The sequence below is a fragment of the Quercus suber genome, unplaced genomic scaffold (genome assembly GCF_002906115.3).
Source record: "Quercus suber isolate HL8 unplaced genomic scaffold, Cork oak 2.0 scaffold_970, whole genome shotgun sequence".
Classification (NCBI taxonomy): Eukaryota; Viridiplantae; Streptophyta; class Magnoliopsida; order Fagales; family Fagaceae; genus Quercus; species Quercus suber.
Genome location: NW_027070389.1, coordinates 81,550 through 87,547, shown reverse-complemented (window position 1 = coordinate 87,547; position 5,998 = coordinate 81,550).

Below are 5,998 nucleotides of genomic sequence, written 5' to 3'. Positions count from 1 at the left end.
CTAAACACATGAGAGAGAGAGAGAGAGAGAGAGAGAGAGAGAGAGAGAGAGAGAGAGAGAGAGAGAGCAATAACCAGTTTGAGAATTTGAGTTTGAAAATTGGGCATGAGACTATAAGATAGTAGAATGGGTATTACGGTTGAAATAAAAATGAATAAAATTAGATATTTATAAGATGGTTTAGAGATTTAGGGTTTGAAGAGCTTAGAGATCTAGGATTTGTAAAGTTTTAATTTCCAATTATATCCCTTGTCAGTTTTTGTAATTATTCACTTTTCTTTTTAAATTTAAAATATATGTTGGATATAAAAGGCATTTGACAAATTTAAAATAAAATGAATATTTATTTGTTATACGAGTTAAATGAGTTGTGTTAAGTGGGTCATTTCGGGTTGACACAAACAAATTGACGTGTTAAATGTGTCTATTGCGAGTTATGTGGGTTAACTCGTCTATGACACATTTTTTATCGTGTTGCCTTCAGGTCAACCCATTTATGACCCAAACCCATTAAAGCCCAACCTTAACCGACAAAAACTCGTGTCGTGTTTGCGGGTTAGGTCGATCATTGACACCTCTATCCTACTCGGCTACTCCTATGTGGATGTGTTATGATAATCAAGGAACCATTTTTATTGTGAATGGTCTTATTTTTCATGAGTGCATCAAACATATCAAGACTGACTATCATTCCATTCAGGATTTACCGATGAGGAGACACATTGTCACTCCCTATGTTCGCTGGAATGATCAATTAGGTGATATTCTTATAAAGCTGTTAATTTTTGCCTCCTTCCAGTATTTGTTTTTCAAGCTGGGGTGTGCTTGATTTGTATGCTCCAGGTTGAGAGGAACAGTTAACAGTTAACTTAACAATATTATTATATATTTATTTGCATGTTAGTTTAACGGTATTCTTATAATGAGATCATTCACTCCAATATAAATATATAGGCTGCTATGGTGAAGGGGCTAATTAATTAAGCCCTAAACTTATTTTCTAATCCCTCTCTTTTTGTTCATTTTTCTTCCCACCAAACTCTAATCTTCCATATTTTTCTATTCAACTTACAAAATACAAGCCAAAACTTGTTTAATTGTACATGATGATCCAACTCAAAAGCATTTTTTGGTGATATCATAAATAGTACAATGGAAAAAGCAATGTTGTTGGGGGGACACCTCAAGTTCAAAGAGCCAAGCCATCGCAGATGATCATGCAATGGGATGCTTCACATACTTTGAAACACGCTTTCTAAAGATCCTATATATATACACACACACACACACAGCGTGAGGGAGGACGGATGTTGAAATTGAAAAGGAAAATCCAAAGCATCATAGCAGAGTTCAAGTTACAGAGGAGAGGAGCAATGATCAAGCAGTTGTGGCAGAGTCAATTTGGGCTAGCAAGGAGTCGTTAGAATTGATTGAAGCAATGCCATACTGTGAACAGTTCATCCATTCCTTTGAAGAGCTGATGCCACGTGGTTTAGGAAGTTAGAAGGCAGTTAGTGATTGAGCTCCACGTGTAATACTTAGATAGGATTTTCTTGTAACTGCTTTTCCCTCCAAAATAGGGAAGTTAGTTTTTCTGTTTTCTTTGCTTCTTAGACCGTACATATGTAGGATTAGATGCTATGTATTATAACTCAGTTGCTTGTACTCATTTTCTCTAATCAATAAAATCTGAGTTTTATTTAGAGAGAGTGTTCTAGAATTTTTTACAATGGAAAATGAAGCATGGAAAAGCAAATCACTATATAAATATTCATTTTTTAAATTTGCAGATTTATACCTCCTGCACCCCCAGACCTCCCTGTTGTCCGTTCTATATCTTTACCACCTCAACTTCATCGGCCTAAATCAAGAATTAGCATAAGCTCGAAGGATATATATAGTTAAATAAATAGACATCAAGGAGAGAAAATAAAATACAAGACAAACAGCATTAACAACATCTCAGCCACAAGAACAAGCATCCGGATTCTGTGGCAGCCTTAGAGTAATGTTTTCTAAAGCTGTTAGCAACTATGGATCCAAGTATGAAGTATCAACATTATGGGGGCATTGTTAAGGATTTGCAATTCATTTTAACAAAGAGCAATTGCATGCAAAATTTTTGAAGTAGAAAATTCCTTCCTTCCCCTAGACTAGACAATAAAAACCCAGTAAAACTTGATTCCCTCCCACTACTTCCTGACAGTGAAGATTCTAGTTTGATATTTTTAATATTTGACATGAATATTATTCAAAACCCCAGATGTAAATGGCACACCAAATGCACTCTACCTCTGGCATTATAGCTACACTTGCAGTAGACACATGCACACGACCCTGTGTTTCTGTCTAAGGAACGTTGAATCCAATATTGAACACCATTTTCAGCCTTAAGAATAGAGAAATAAATACATAAATAAAGATACATCAAGTCACATAGAAACAACAATTCTGATGGATAGTTAGGAACACATACATCTGAGCTTGATAAGGGAATGAAAGGAGCATTAAAATGCAATGCAGAAGCAATTTCAGAAAGAAAACATATAGGATGAAACATAATACAGAAGCATGTAACTAATTCATATACAATTCCAGGAAATCTGTAACGAAACAAGTACTAATATTCTATATATTCTGTAAGCTAGACCTACTAATCTCCTGTCAATGGTTACAACTTTGACTACATTTGCTAGCATCTTTTTCCGCATATGTCAAATAGTAAATATATATATATATATTTCTGTTTCCCAATGATGTGTGCAACTAGAAATGAGTCCATGGCATAGATTTGGAAGCATAGAAGAAGCATGTACCTACAAGAGACGGTGCCATACTCTTTTGCCAAAGCTGAAATGAGAAACAAGCAAGAAAGACGAGAGATAAGAGTTAGAAAAGAAAGAATGAAATTTTACGTGGTAACTGATATCAAGTACCATGTAAATTTTTGTTTTTATTTTTATCCTAAGTAAAAAATTACCCACTTTCAATTAAAAAAAAAAACTAGTTAGTGATCATTGATTTTCCCATTTTAGAGCTACAAAATTTTTTAAAAATTATTGACGTTGTAAGTGATTATTAGTAAGTAAAAGATTGATATTAATAATGTGCTTAAATAAAAACAAGAATTTGTCATATCAACAGTTTGTAACTCTAACATTACTTAAATATTTGGAAAGGTTTGCCAAATTAATATTTCACACTTTTTGGGTTCGAGGATACAATCAATTAATCAAGGACACAGCCTCATTGTGATCCTCACTTATGCTGATAACATTATCTTAACATGAAACATCTAGAACAAATTGAGGAGATTAAGAAAATTTTGGGAGAACAATTCCAACTTATAGACTTTGGGAATTTGAAATATTTCTTGGGCACACAAGTTTCTTGATTGAAGAAGGGAAGGGAATCTTCTTATCATACCGCAAGCTTTTTTTTTTTTGTTTAATTAAAAAAAAAGAAAAGAAGAAGACGATTTTATTTCAAACCTTACATAAATTAATGGTTCTAAACTCTAAACCCGTAATCCTGTTATAAGGTATTCAGATTGCTTCAGAAACTCCAAATACTTTACTAGGTTCCATTTTTCTTCTCTCTTAGCATTTTATATTGTTGGAGACACTTTATTATATTTGATTAAAAAATTTAGGTGAAACTATTCTTTTGATCCTTAATTACGTGTCATAACTCAATTTTTTCCTGGCCTCTTCTTGCTGTCAAAACTAACTGTAACTACTCAATTTTTAAATAAAAAAAAAATTAATAATAAGAACTAAAGATACTTACATGTCTTTTTTTCTTTCTTTTTTTTGCTCCAAAAAATATTTACAGGTCGAACTACTCAAATTTATAAAAGAATCTTACTGACATCACTTGATTTTTGAAAAGAAATGGAACTAGAAACAACATTAAACTTTATCTCAAAAAAAACCAAAAAAAAAAAAAAAAAACTATTCCAAAATTGTATAAAATAAATTAATGCAAAATAAAGACTTAACAAATAATTTTGGGACTAAATTTGTGTGAGGGGTTGTACAAAATGCATTGTCACAAAGTGTAAACCGAATGGAAGCCACTCCTAAAGGGCACTAATTAGAGAAGGAACCAAGTGATATTAAAGAAGTCTATTTGGGTCTGATGTCATCACCTAACAAGTAATGTCATAAAGACACAATTAGAATCATATTTATTGTGCCCCAACAATTTTACATCACATTTAATGTGATTTGATATGTCCCTTATAGGGGCAAACCGATAGCTGCCCAATTGTATCCTATTGACCCACACATTTAATGACAAGCATCAAATCAACTCAAAAACTTGAGTTTAGGGAATACTTTAGTTTTGGGTGAAAAAAAGAGAATAACTAGCTTGTATAAATAGGGTTGAACAATATCAGTATGAAAATGTAATCTCATAACTTAAGCTCTCATTTACAAACTTTATCATTGGAGTGTCATTGATAATTCTTTCGGGAGAGGGCCAAACTCACCCAAATATTTAGTATTTGTGCAAAAGACATTATCAATGAATCATCCCTGATCAGACGGTCTTCCCTTCTCTAAAGAATCCTACCTCCCAAAATTTGTAAAATCTATCCTAAGATTTATATGGGGAAAGTATGTCACACTATTGAGAATTTGTGAGGGAGTGGTTGACTGCTCAACTGAAGATTTGAAGAGTGAAGAGGGAAGCTACATCCGAGTAAGGGTGACTCTGGATGTTTTCCAACCTCTTTATCGAGGAAGGATAATCAAGCTTGATGAAGAAGAGAAAATTTAGGTCAATTTCAGGTATGAACGATTACCAAATATCTGCTATTGGTGTGGCTGTCTTGATCATGGAGACAAGGAGTGTGATCTCTAGATTCAGAGTAAGGGTACTCTCCAGACAACTTCCCAACAATTTGGGTCGTAGATTCGGGCAATTCTAATGGGTTCATCAAGGAAGAACGTGGTTCTGGTTTCGGGGTACTATGAAGATAGGAGGGAAAATATCTCGACACAACAGCAAAGGGCAAACAAGTTAGGTCTGACTCCGGTGCCACCACCAAAAATGGTGAATCAAACAGATAAGGAAAATTCTAATATGGAGGTGGATTTTGTGGAAGTTCCAAATTTAAAATCCCACAAGTCCATGGTTTTAAAAAACAATTCACATCCTGTTTTCCAGGATCTTGAAAATAAAGGAGTTTCTTTTTCTTAGCAACTAAAGGATATTGATGATGATCTTGGGATTTATGAGGATCCCTTGAATTTAGCACATGCCACAATTGCCAAAACACGTAAGAAAAAATCTCCATCGTTTGATTTGGGCATGTTAAGGAATGACCTGGATGCAAGTCAGAGTATGTCATGTGCTCCAACTCTAGTTCCTCCACTCCATCAGAATCATGCAACACCCCTTCACGATATTTCCAACAATTTGCAGGTATCTGATACCCCTGATGGCACTGCCCAGGACAAATGGAAGCGCTATTCTCACCATAGATGATTTTGTTGGTTCCAAACGACCCATGGACATGGTTATTGATCATAGTGAGTTACCAAGCAAGAAATTTTTTGTTTCACACAATGACAAAGAAAATTACTTTGTATTGACAGAGGCTGGCTTCCAGCCCTGCCAAAAGCAATGAATTGCATAGTTTGAAACTGCAGGGGCCTTGGGAACCAACTGGCAATTCAAGAGCTTGTAGAATTGGTGAAGGAAAAAGCTCCCTCTGTTGTGTTCTTAACCAAAACATTGGCAGACGAAGCAAGGTTAAACTACATAAAAGATTGGATTCGTTTTGATAAGAAGTTTTTTGTTCAAAGAATTAATAAAGGTGGAGGTTTGGTGTTGTTTTGGAAAGATGATATCAACATTGATGTAGAGTCCTCATCACTAAATTATATTGATGTTACGGTCAATAAAAATTTCGGGAAAGCTTAGAGGTTCACTGGTTTCTATGGTGAGCCTGAAACACATAAAAGACATGAATCATGGGATCTTCTTC